Source organism: Monodelphis domestica, chromosome 4 (assembly GCF_027887165.1).
Source record: "Monodelphis domestica isolate mMonDom1 chromosome 4, mMonDom1.pri, whole genome shotgun sequence".
Lineage (NCBI taxonomy): Eukaryota > Metazoa > Chordata > Mammalia > Didelphimorphia > Didelphidae > Monodelphis > Monodelphis domestica.
This window is the reverse complement of record NC_077230.1, coordinates 374,376,879-374,390,170: the sequence shown is the minus strand read 5'-3', so window position 1 is coordinate 374,390,170 and position 13,292 is coordinate 374,376,879.

The following is a 13,292-nucleotide window of genomic DNA, read 5'->3' as shown; positions in this document are numbered from 1 at the left end:
AAAGCTTTTACAAATCTTGAAATCCTATATAAATATCAGCTATTACTAGTAGTAATTTATCTGTTTTTATGTCATTTCTCTACCCCTAAAAAAATAAGCTCCTTTAGAGAAGGAACTGTTTTGGCTTTTTTTTTTTGTCCACAATGCCTGGTACATTAATAAATTAATAAAATTAACAATACTTAATTTTCATCAAAAATGCTAATTTAGACATTTAATTTCAAATTAATTAAATTAACTCTTATTAGTGTTTTTTGTGTATCCCTAGTGCCTGGTACACTAGTAAATTAATAAAAGGCAGTCAATAAATGTTTATTGAATCAAATTGTTAAATCTTATGGAAGTATGTATTCCATCGTCCCATCAGTGTAGATCATGCTCCATCCTGGCCCACCAGTCCCATGTGATTCTTGTCCATGATTTCCCAAATCTTCTCCTGGTGTACTTCCCTAATATTCTGTGAACTTGTCTTTTAAATTTATGGTGTCAGAGCAGTTAGGTGGCTCAGTAGATTGAGAGTCAGGCCCAGAGATGGGAGGTCCCATGTTCAAATCTGGCCTCAAACACTTCCTATCCATGTGACCCTGAACAAGTCACTTAGCCCCCATTGCCTAGCCCATACTATTTTTCTGCCTGTGGACCAATACTTAGTGTTGATTCTAAAACAGAAGGTAAAAGTTTTAGAAAAAAATTAACTTGTGGTGTCTTTAGTCACCAACTCTCACCGATGGATCAGATCAAATGTTTGCTGGCTAAGGCAGCTTCTGGGCTCTTTCTGCCTCCTTATTGTAGTGATGACTTTCCATCAGTTACACTTTCAGCAGCTGAGGTTGCTCATGGCTGGTCTCTTTACCTTTTTCTAGCTTATTTACATGAATCCTTCCAAGGCTTTTCCATCACATTCCAGATCCTCATCCTTTCTCTTACCTTGGCTAAGTGTGACCTGTCCACTAGTCAGTGGTCTAACTGCACAAACAGATTATCCTTAAGTGACTCCCCCATCAGTAGCCAGTTGCTTCCTATCAAAATAGAGCTTGAGAGAGAGCTAGGCCAGGATGTGGGGGAGCTCTAGGTGTTTACCTGGAAGGGTGGAGGCCCCAACCCTGATACAGTTCAGATATCTAGGATGGAAACTCCTCCCCCAAAAGGAAATCTTGAGCCTGGCTCCAGTCTTTAGCTACTATACTGTGAGTCACCACAGTAACCCTACAAGATCTAGCTTCCAACTCCACCCAGAGGGACTAGATTTGGAAATCAATTGCTAAATCCAATGACCTTTTCTCTGTCCTTACCTTTCTCAAAGCAGTTTGGGCTAGCTCCTCCTCCTAGATTCCTTCCCCCACTTAATTTACCTTGTCTCCTGGTTTCCTTCCTCCATCTCTGACAATTCCTTCTCAGTTTCCTTTGCTAGATTACCTTCCATGGCCCTGTACATCACTCTATACATATCTGTCTCCCAAGGCTTCATGCTGAGTGTTCTTTTATCTCTAAACCAGGGGCTCTATCTTAAAAAAAAAAAAAGAAAAGAAAGGAGAAGGGAATGTACCCCTTTGGGGAGGCTTGGACCTTTGGTATGGAGAGTGCCAGCCTCTATCACAACTCTCAACCTGATGTAAGTGAATTTTTTTTTAAACCTCACCTTCCACCTTAGAATCAATACTGTGTATTGGTTCCAAGGCAGAAGAGTGGTAAGGGCTAGGCAATGGGAGTTAAGTGCCTTGCCCAGGGTCACACAGCTAGGAAGTGTCTGAAGCTACATTTGAACCCAGGACCTCCAGTCTTTGGGGCTGACTCTCAATCCACTTAGCTGCCCCCTTAAGTAGGTTTGGTTTTTTTCTCAAACACTTAACTTCTGTCTTGGAATCAATATTGTGTATTGGTTCCAAGGCAGAAGAGTGGCCGGTCTCTAGTCTCTAGGCCTGGTTCTCAATCCATTGAGTCACCCAGCTGACACTGTACATAAATTTTTTTGAACTATCTAAAAAAATAGACATTTTGGTAATTGTTTGAGTATAGTTGTTTTCCTTTGTAGTCATCTGGATTTTATTTTATGCATGAGGAAAGGGGCACAACAGCTTCCATAGACTGCTGGAGGAGTCGATGGCAAATACACACCCAAAAGCTTTAGAACTTCTGCTTTAAGCCCTCCTTCTTTTTGATGTCATTAACTCCTCAGGGCTCAGTTATCAGCTCTACACAGATGACACCCAAATTCAGATATGTTGTCCTTATCTTTCTCCTGCGATCTTGCAGCCTCATCACCAACTGCCTGCTGGACATCCCCGGCTTGGTAGCCCAGTCACCATCTCCATTCGTCATATCCAGAAGAGAACTCTTACCTCCCCCTCCTAAACTTTGCCCTCCTCCAGACTTCGCCATTTCAGTGGAAGGAAGCTCCTAGTCTCTCAAGCACAAAACCTGTGCCACTCCACTTATCACTTTCCTCACCCCCAAGCCAATCAACTGGCAAGCCTTGTTGATTCTGATGCTTCTCTGATCTCTCCTGTATCCTATACTTTGGATTCAAGCAGTCACCACCCTAGTTAAGGCTTTTTCATCTCTTAAATGTACCTCTACAATAGTATCCAGGTCTATTCTTGTCCCTCCTCCAATCTATCCTCCAGACAGCTGTCAAAACAATCTTCCTATAAATATAAATATATATATGTATATATATATATATATATTTTTTTTTTTGTACTTGTAACCACATCACTCCCACATGCCCAAAGAAATAATCAGTGGCTCCCTATTGCCCTTAGTATAAAATAAAACCTCCTCAGGTTGGCAGTTAAAGCCTTCCCATTGTAGCTTGAGCCTTCATCCCATACTTATTTCATATTATTTCTCTTCACGTGTTCTTAATGAAAACCAAACTGGTCAATTCCCTGATCCCTGACCTTGATATTTCACTCCAGACTTTGACATTTTGGCAAGGGCTAGCCTCTCTTGCCTGGAATGAACTCCCTCCTCACTTCCAACTCTTATAATCCTTGAAGTCCTTCAAGGCTCACATGAGATACTATCTTCTTCCAAGCATGGAAAGTTAATATTCATTGGTACCCCTCCGTGGCCCCCAAAATGACCTTTCAATTTTAGAGTTCAAATGGTTAGATTTTAGACTAATGCTACAAACTGGCTTCTCCCCCCAAGCTGTGGTGCTGAGTGGGGACTTCTTTCCTTTTGTCTATATCTTTTGTCTTTGGTTAGGAGGTTAGGACTGGCTAGATGGAGACCAGCTCTTTATTTATCTGTAAAGTGGTTAAATTGGTCATTAAATGAGCTCCACAGAACTGGGAGGAGAGAGGAGTGCACATGCCCTGTGCTGCCTTTCTGGATTGCTACTAGTTCTTGGCATCACCCACCTCTTAGCCTGATTGAGCCTGAGTCCTCCAATCAGAGGCTTGGGAAAGAGACCTCCAGAAGAGCATAAATTTATTTAGGCCAGAAGTCAGTCCTTTCCCCTGGAGCCAGAGACCCAGGAGGACATGTGATCTGGTTCTGGGCTTGCTCAGTTGCTCCTCTAGCAAATGGCTAGCAGTTCTAGTTGGGCTCTCACCTTCTCAGCTTCTCTCTTTTTTTCTCTGACTCACTTTTTGCTCTTTAATAACTAATTATAAAATTAAGATATGATCTCCAGAGAATTTTCAATGTAATATAAGGAACATTTTCTTGACTTCCGCACCACCACTGGCCCACTTGTGAGTTCTCTTTCCTTTCTTGAATTAGTTTAGATTTACTTCTCTGTCTACTTATACTATGTCCCAGAAGAATGTGAACTCTCCTGAGAGCAGGAGCTTGGCCATTTCTTTACATCCTCAGGCTGCTCTTCCTCTCAATAATTGTTCATTGAATTGCCAGGACTAGTCACTTTCTCTTTTTTAAAAAAACCTTACCTTCTGGAGGTAGCTGGGCAGTTCAGTGCACTGAGAGTTAGACCTAGAGACCAGAGGTCCTGGGTTCAAATCTGCCCTCAGACATGTCCTAACTGTTAAGCCACTTAACCCCCATAATAGATACTAGTATTGATTCTAAGACAGAAAGTAAGGGTGTGGTTTTTTTTTTTAAACCCTTATCTTCCACATTGGTTCTAAGGCAGAAGAGTGATAAGGGCTAGGCAATGGGGGTTAAGTGACTTGCCCAGGGTCACATAGCTGGGAAGAATCTGAAGTCACATTTGAACCCAGGATCTCCCATTTCCAGGCCTGGATCTCTATCCACTGAGCCACCCAACTGCCTCTCAGTTTCACTTTTTTGTGATGTTGCCCAGGATTGGCAGAGAGATAAGAGGCTTCCAGATAGCCTAGAAGCCTTCAGCTTCTTTCATTTCTTCATCTTGAGCTTTGTTTACTAACATACTTTTCCTCACCTTCTCCTGTGCCCACTTTCACATTAAAGTCCTGCAGTATGGAATGCTATGTTGATTTCTTCAGCAATCTCTTCCCTCCCTTGAGTCCCACATGATAGCCCATGAGATGCCTCAACCAAAAAGCATTATGTAATGGTCATATTTTATACCCATTATGTCATAGGATTTGGAGATAGAAGGGAACTTGGAGGTCAGTGCCTGGTCCAGTCTCCTCGAATTACATTTAAGAGAACCGAAGTCAAGGATGGCATGGTGACTCACGTAGATCAATTCCAACCCTGGTCTTCTGTCTCCAAATGTTCCCACTACATTGGATACAGTACTTAGAAATGTTACACATAGAACTGTGGACTTCAGGGTCTTAGAACCCAACCCAGTCATTTTATAAGTAAGGAACCAAAGGCCCTACCAGAGAGGTAGGCACATAGGTAGCAAATGGCAAGAACTCAAGTCCTTTGATCCTAAATACTCTTTTAACTACCCGGATGCATTTCTTCCTTCCTCCCACCCCACCCCCCTTTTTTTTCAAAAAATTTTAAACACTAAGGGCTAGGCAATCGGAGTGAAGTGACTTGCCCAGGGTCCCACAGCTAGGAAGTATCTGAAGCTACATTTGAACCCAGGACCTCCTGTCTCCAAGTTTGGGCTCTATCCACTGAGCCACTTGGGTGCCCCAGTAGCTGACATTCTAATGGGAGAAGACACCATATAAAAAGGAGAGGAAGACCAGTCAATCAAATGGAGAGACTAGTGGGAGGGATGGATGGTACTTCCAACATATGCAATTCAGAAGTACAGTGAGCTTTCGGGTACAGAGGTTTCTGGGGTTTTATAGAGAGACAGGAGAGAAATCTGTATTCTATTAATCTATGAAGTAGAAAATTGCAAAGAGATCCTTTAGATCAAGAAATGGGGAACTTTTAGAACTCTTCCTTGATTTCATCTGTCCACATATACTATAGCAGTGATGGCAAACCTTTTAGAAATGGAGTGCCAGGCTCTGACCTCACCCTCCAGAGACCAAATGCCATGCCCCGCCCTACCCCAGACTGAGTACCTGCCCAAGTCCTGTTCTACCTTCCTTCCCCGCCCCCCTTGCCTCCCTCTTTACCCAGACAAGAAAGGGAGAAAGCAATCCTATTGGGCTACTGGGCAGAGAGGCAGGTGAAAAGAGGCCCATGTGGAAAGGGAAGGAGAGTAGCTGGAGCACTCTGCTCCCTTCCAGCTATGTGCCATTCTATGAGCTATGCTCCCTTCAAACCTAGCTCCTCTCCAAACCCATCATGGAAATCACCTTTAACATAGACTATAACCTGCCATCTGTGCCACACTCACACAACATGTAAGCCCCACCCCCCACCTCCTAGTGCCTTACCTCAGATGGGGGAGGGAAGAAGCGCTCCCATTGGGCTGCTGGGCAGAGGGGTGGGTGAAGGGAGGAAGTCCTCAGATACATGGAGAAGGGGAGGGGAACCGCTCTGCCCTGAGTCCCTCTGGTTTTCTACTAACCAATTCTGGCAGGAGGCTGCAGACCTGCTCTGCATGTCCTTTTTGGCCCACATGCCATAGGTTCACCATCACAGTAATATAGAGACCTAGAAATCCCTTAAGATATAATATTAGCCTGGTCACAGAACTATAGCTCAGATACTTTATGTGAATATTCCACTCATAGGCAAGCCTGTGAAAGATTTCAATTCCAATCAATTCAACATTTATTTAGTAGAGATCATTGACAGACTCTGTCTATGCTTACCCATTTATTCTAGAAGGTTTTTTAACTAGACAAAGAATTTTGGATTTGGTTTTTTAAAAAGCTAACCCACAAGGATATAAAGGCTGATTCCTAAAAGTTAAGTTTTAGACATTGTAGAATGAGGCAGCCCAAATTCTCAAAACAGAAAGATAAGGTGATCTGACAGTTTTTGAATGTCAAAGGAATTGACATCTCCAATTTCCAAAGTTAATGTCAAAAATCCAACTCTTTTCACACACATGAAAAGGTTTCAGAATTCCCAATGAAAATAAAACTTTTTCCCCCAAGAATAAATGAAATAGTTTGAAAAGAAAAACCTACAGGTTGTTTCCCAGTAGTAGAAGAATTAGACAGCTAATTAGCTTCCAAGGAGCAGTGATAACTTACTTTGATGCTCACAGTCCCACTCAAGAGCAGAAATGGTTTATTTAACAAGGCATTTTTGCATTTCAGACTTACCAGACTCATCATTTTTTTTTCTCTCAGTGTCATTCTCATTCTGTCTCTACTTTTTTATCTTTCTCTTATAGGTCATCCTCTATTTCTGACCATCAACCTTCTCTGTTGCTCTCTCCTCTCCTTTTCTCTTTCTTTTGTCTCTTTACTCCCTTTTTTTTCTTTTTCCTTTCCTCCATCTTTGCCTTCTCTCTTTCCTTTCTTGTTCAACTAGCCATAAAATAGAACTGGTGTATACAATTACATCATACTTTTATTTTATTTTTTAAAAACCTTATCTTCTGTCTTAGTTCTCTAATAGAAGAGTGACAAGGGCTAGGCATTTGGGATTATATAGCTCGGAAGTGTGTGAGGTAATTTTTGAACCCAGATCCTCCCATTTCTAGGTTTGTCACTCTATTCACTGTGCTACTACCTAGCTGCTCCATGAATTCATTTTTTTAACATTCATTTTGAGACCCAAATTCTCTCTTTATCATCAGCCCCTCCCTGACACACTGAGAAAGCAAGCAATATGATACCTATTCTACACATTGTACATTAAGTTTTAAAAATAATTATCCCTTTAATTTTTGCAGTGTGCATCACTTCTAATTCATCCCCTACCTGAAGTCTTTCTCTACTCCAGTCCATCCTTCATACTGCTGCCAAAGTAATTTTCCATAAGCACAGATATGAATTCATCACTACTCTGCTCAACAAACTTCTGTGGCTCCCAATTGCCTTTAGTATAAAACATAAATTTCTTTCTTTTGTTTTGAAAGTCCTTCACAATCTGAACCGCAGTTATATTTCCAGCCTCATTTCTGTATTAGTTCCCATCCCACACTCTTTATTCCAATCAAATTAACCTTCTGGCTACTTTCACAAGCCGCTCCAGCATCATGCATTTATTTTTTTAAATAATATTTTACTTTCCCTCTTTACATGTAAAAATAATTTTTAACATTCATTTTTTAAAGCTTTGGTTCCAAATTCTCTCCCTTCTTCTTTCTCCCTCCCTCCCTCCTTTCCCGTCCTTCTCCCTGAGATGACAAGCAGTTTGATATCAATTTTACAACATCATGCATTTATTTAGTACCTACTATCTGTCTGGCACTGTACTGGGTACTGGGATATAAAGACCAAAATGAAACTATGGTTGCTTTTGAGCTGCTTTTAATGATAATGATAATGATAATGAGGAGAGTGGTGGCAGCAGCTGAAGAGCCTTGAATTTTTAATTGAACAAACTTTTATTAAGAGCCCAAAATATTCTGGGAACTGACTGTGCTGGGTGCTGGGGATACAAGATAAAAATGAAGTAACACTTGGCCTCAAGGAGCTTCTAAGAAACATTGTATACTCAATAAAGCAAATACAAAAGAAATTCAAAGTAATTCTGATGTGGGTGGGCAGAAGGGAATCAGGACTATCTCATTGTAGGCATCACTTTAGCTCAGCCTAGGATTTCAAGGGGCAAAAGTGATGTCAAGGAAGAGCATTCACAGATAAGTAAACACAAATGATAAAGTAACTACAAAGTAATCTAGGCCAGCTGGCAGTAATCACAGCTGGGAGGCCTTTGTGTGCCACCTGACTGAACCCTGCCAGAAACTGGGAATTACTCAAAGTGAAAGTGAGGAAGGATAGAATTCCAGGAATGGGGGGTGGGGAGAAGGCTATAGAACAGCCCGGAGAGAGCAGATTTTAGGATCTTTATTCTGGAGGGGGCAGGGACCTCGGAGGCCATCTTGTCCAATCCCTTCAGTTTGGAGGAAGCTGTAGTTAGGGGAAGGTTGAGGGATTTTTCCGGGGAGGTTAAGGGAATCCCCCAAGTCATTCAAGCAGAGGTGAATGAGATGGAATGGCTTGGACAGGAAGCCACAGCAAACAGGTACGGTGATGTATCCAATATAGAAAGAAGGGCAGAGAAGACTGGGAAATTAGACTCAGAAGGAGAGCATGGAGTTCAGTGGTAAAGGCTTCACCTCCAGTCAGGGCAGTTGGTGTTTTGCTGGGAGCCTCTAAAGCTTCTTTGAGCAAAGGAGTGGTGGAACTTGTTCTGTATGAATATCAGTTTGGCAGCTTTGTGCATGGTGGAGTGAAGAAGGCAGAGACTCCACACAATGAAACCAGTGAAGAAGCTTTTACCCCACACAGTCCAGGTGAGAGCCCCAACTGGCATGGCAACATCCTGAGTAGTGAGAAGAGGTCAGAAGTGAGAGATGGAGAACAGAATAGTGGGGGAGGAGGGGAGGGGAGTTAAAGAAAGTGAACAGTAACTAATGTCTGCAAGGCTATAAAGCTGGGTGATTGGAAGAATGGTGGCTCTCTGGAAGCACATTTTGCCTAGTTTTAGCAGAATTTGAGATGCCTATGTGATATTCTGGCACAAATGTCCAACCGCGCGGAGCTAGATGACTTAGGGGATTGAGAGCCACAACTAGAGAGAGACAGGAGGTCCTGGGTTCAAATTTGACTTTAGATCCTTCCTAGCACTGTGACCCAGGATAAGTCATTTAATCCTCATTGTGTAGCCCTCACTGTTCTTCTGCCTTAGAAGGGATACACAAGATTGGTTCTAATATAGGTGAAAAGGGGGAGGGAGGAAAGAGGAGAAAGAGGAGGAGGAGGAGGAGGAGGAGGAGAATGAGGAGAGAGAGAGAGAGAGAGAGAGAGAGAGAGAGAGATCATTAGTAACCTTCAGTATAGAGTAGTAGAGTCCAGAGCCATAATGAAAGAAGTTATGGGGAAGAGTAGGAGATGAAGAAATAGAGGCAAAGGGCACAAAAGACATCTATGAATTTGGCTGTGTAAGGGAGAGCTACAATTCCAAGGGGGTATTAAAGATGACATTTTTAGGGAGATGTGTCTCTGGGGACTAGGACTTTATTTCTCTACCTGGAATTTTGAAGAGTACATTAACCCCTTCCTGAGAGGATTGAGGTCATCTCCTGGACTGAGGAAACTCAGGGATGAAAAATAATTGACTCAAGTTGGTCTGATCAGTCATGCTCTTTGTACTGGGCCTATACATGGGAGAGAGAATAGCAGAACAAAACTCAGAGTGTACAAGTATATCTTGTATGGTCCCTCCTTACTCCCCTACTCAAAGAGGGATGGGCAGCCAAGGGAACTATGCTCGTCCCCCTTCCAGGAGGTTATAAATACTTCAAAATCAAGGGAAAATTGCCATTTGGTGTCTTGGGAAAGGTGCTACTTCATTCCAGCCTTCAATTCTGGGACTTCCAGGGCTAAAAGATCCAGATAAATAAGACAATCACTTCCAATTTGATTATACTGCCTGCCTGCACTAAACAGGCTGCTAGGATGTCTCACCAATTAGCCAAATCAAGTCAACAAGCAGTGCATTACTAATGGCAACCTTGAATAGAGAGAGGCAGCAGGTACAGCACATTACAGGTGCTGCATCTTCACCATATGGACCTATGAGGTGGCCTCAGTCTGCTCAGTCCAGTGAATGGAGCAGCCAAATGCCATCCTCCTGACTGGGGAGTGTGTGCTTTCCTGGACAATCCCAGTGAGTGGAGAGTTTGCAGGTCAAACCTTCCCTCTCCAATAAGAAAAGAGAGTTTGTAGTCAGCTCCAGCCACTCAGAGAGAAGAGCATGAAGCACATGGTCCTAGAGCTGGAAAAAAGACCAGAGTGAGCCACGATAGGGAAGAACAAAAGCCTGGGTTTTACTGCTATGGTGTATTTGGATTTTCTGATGGGGAGAGGCTGGCATCTTCTCAACCCCAAGCTGGTCTTCTTTCTTGGTTGTGGGGCCTGTCCATGGTCCCTTGAGTAGTATTATCTCTAAGAGCCTATATAATTCCCTGAGGCAGAAGGTGGAACTCCCTAGCACCAGGAGGAAAATTGACTGCTTTTATTCTGGATGACTAGGAGTAAAGGGAGTTGTTTGGTTTTTCCTTTGTGGGGTGAAATAAAGACTGCCTATGCCTCATGGTGCATTTTTACCTTAAGTACCTGCACAGGTGATAGGGATCTTGTTTAATTGTTTCAGGAAAGACCTGGACTTGAGTTATAGGAGGCGCCCAAAAGAAAATCTGGATTGGGATAAAAAGAACCAAAGATATCTATTTGGGGGCCGGGCAGGGCATGAATTTACAGCATCAAGCCTGGTCAGTGAAAGGTCCAGAGTTTCTGTTGCAGGATGTGGGTTACATTATTTATAGTTGCTTAAAAGAATACTCTTCATTTGAGAAGTAACTAGAAACTGTTTATACTTCTTTCAATTGGAAAAAAAAATTACATTGTTGCTCATATTGGGGCAACTCTGGCCTGGGCCCTTTGTTGTTATTCTTCAATAGCATTTCACTGAGTGATGAGGAGTGCTCCTGTGTATTCACTTATCATCTCTTTGCATCTCTGGACCACAGCTAAGTAGCACACTGGATAGAGAATTTAAGACCTGAAATCAGGAACAGCTGAATTCAAATTTGACCTCACATTTAGCTGTGTGATCCTGGGCAAGTCACTTAATCCTATTGGCCTCAGTTTCCTTATCTGTAAAATGAGCTGGAAAAAGAAATGGCAACCCACTCTAGGATCTTTGCCAAGAAAATTCCAAATGGAGTCACAAAGAGTTGGACACAGCTGAAACTACTGAACAACAATTGCATATGATTCTGATTGGGCCCTTACCTCTCTCTTGAAATCCACCCTCCTACCACCTATTGGACATCTTCAACTGACTATCCTCTAACCATCTTAAATTCAGCACATCTTCCCACTCAACTCCAACCAAATCCTCCCTTGCTCCTGACTTCTCTATTACTGGAGAGTAAGAACCATCTTCTAGTCACCTAGATTTGCAGCCTGACTTTGTCCTTGGCTCCTCATAGTCTGTCAACCCCTATCCAATCTGCTGCCAAATTCTGTCATTTTTACCTTCATAATATCTCCCATGAATATCTTCTTCTCTCCTCTGACACCACTACCACCCTGATGCTGGTCTTAAGCGCCTCATGCCCAGACCTCACAGAAGAACCTGGACAGCCACAGGAAGTAGCAGCAGCCCTGTTCCTGGATGCTTCATGAATTTATCATTGATGACTTGGCTGAGATGCTTCTTCATTCTAACCCTAAATTCTGGGACTTTGACTATGAAGGGCTAAAAGGTCCAGAGGAATAAGATATAATCACTTAATTTTTTTTAAACCCTTACCTCCCTTCTTAGAATCAATACTATGTATTGGTTCTAAGGCAGAAGAGCAGTAAGGGCTAGGCAATGGGGGTTAAGTGACTTGCCCAGGGTCACAAAGCTGAGAAGTGTCTGAGGTCATATTTGAACCCAGGATCTCCTGTCTCTAGGTCTAGCTCTCAATCCACTGAGCCACCCAGCTGCCCCTCTTATTCTCATTAAAAAAAAATAACTTCTTATATGCAAATAAAACATGATTTATCACTTGTTTATTTGGGTATATGTTTGGGGGTTTGGGTTTTACAAAATTATTCACTTATAAAAATTAATAATATGGAAAGATGTTTTATGTGATAATATATGTATAATCCACATTGACTTGCTTGTCAGCTCCAGGAGTGGGGAGAGAAGAAAGGAGGGCAACAATATGTACAATATGGAGACAATGTGGAAATTTATGAAAATTAAAAATTAATGTACAAAAACGTCATTACTTATGATGGAAGGCTCCCTAGAAGTTAGTGAGTCAATAAGTAGTTATTAAGCATTATTATTATTAGGCATTAATAGTAATTATTATCTATTATAAATTATTATAAATATTAATTAATATTAAGCATATTTTTAAGCATTATGTGCCAGGCACTGTGCTAAGCACTTTGAGATACAAATAAAAAAAGGGGGGGGGGAGTGGAGACAGGTCCTGCCCTCAAGGAGTTTACAATCAGGGGAAGATAAAAAAACAACAAAAGGAAACTGAGTCAGTCTGGAGTGGGGCTGCAATTTCCTACTCTAGGCCAAGGTAGAGATCAGTCAAAGAAGGGTGAGAAATGAAGGGGAGAGAAGTAAGGCCACAGGAGGAATGTAAGCCATTCTTTTTCAGAATTAGTAAAAATCTATTGTTATGCCAAATCACTAGCTTCCTTCAAGTGCCTCCTCCTATATTAGAGGAAGCCTGAGAACCTGGATGTTAGTTTCCTTCCTGAGCCCCCCCAAGTTACTTTGTATCTTCTATGTGTATATTTCATGTTTGCTTCTGTTACACTGTTACAATAATCATCTAAGGACAATACAGTAACTCCTCAGGGTGATGAGCCTTCCCTGCTCTGTGGTTTTAGGGAGTTAATTTTTTGAGAAAAAGTTGCCACAGCGATCAATCTTCTAACTTTTGGAGATCCAGGCTCTCTTGGCTCTTGCCCTCTTACTGCTTCAGATGGAGGCTCCTTGGCTTGCAGCCAGTCATGGTGCTGGTTCATGTTGAGTTTCTGGTCCCCTGAAAGTCCAACATGTCTTTACATGACTTCTCCATCTTGTTTTTATTTAGTTGATTGTTTCAACAACAAAACAAACAAATAAATAAATCATTTACCTCTATGAAATGGCATCTTATTTAGTGTATGGGTGAGGAGTTGATCTGGATACCTCTGATTTATTTATGTTCTTCCCAGGCCATTTGATAAAATTAAAGATGATAAAGGACAAGGAACAGAGACAATGAAATGTTAAAGTCTTAAAGGAAGTGAAAATAAGGACTTACACTTTGTTATTCCTTCAGCAAATTT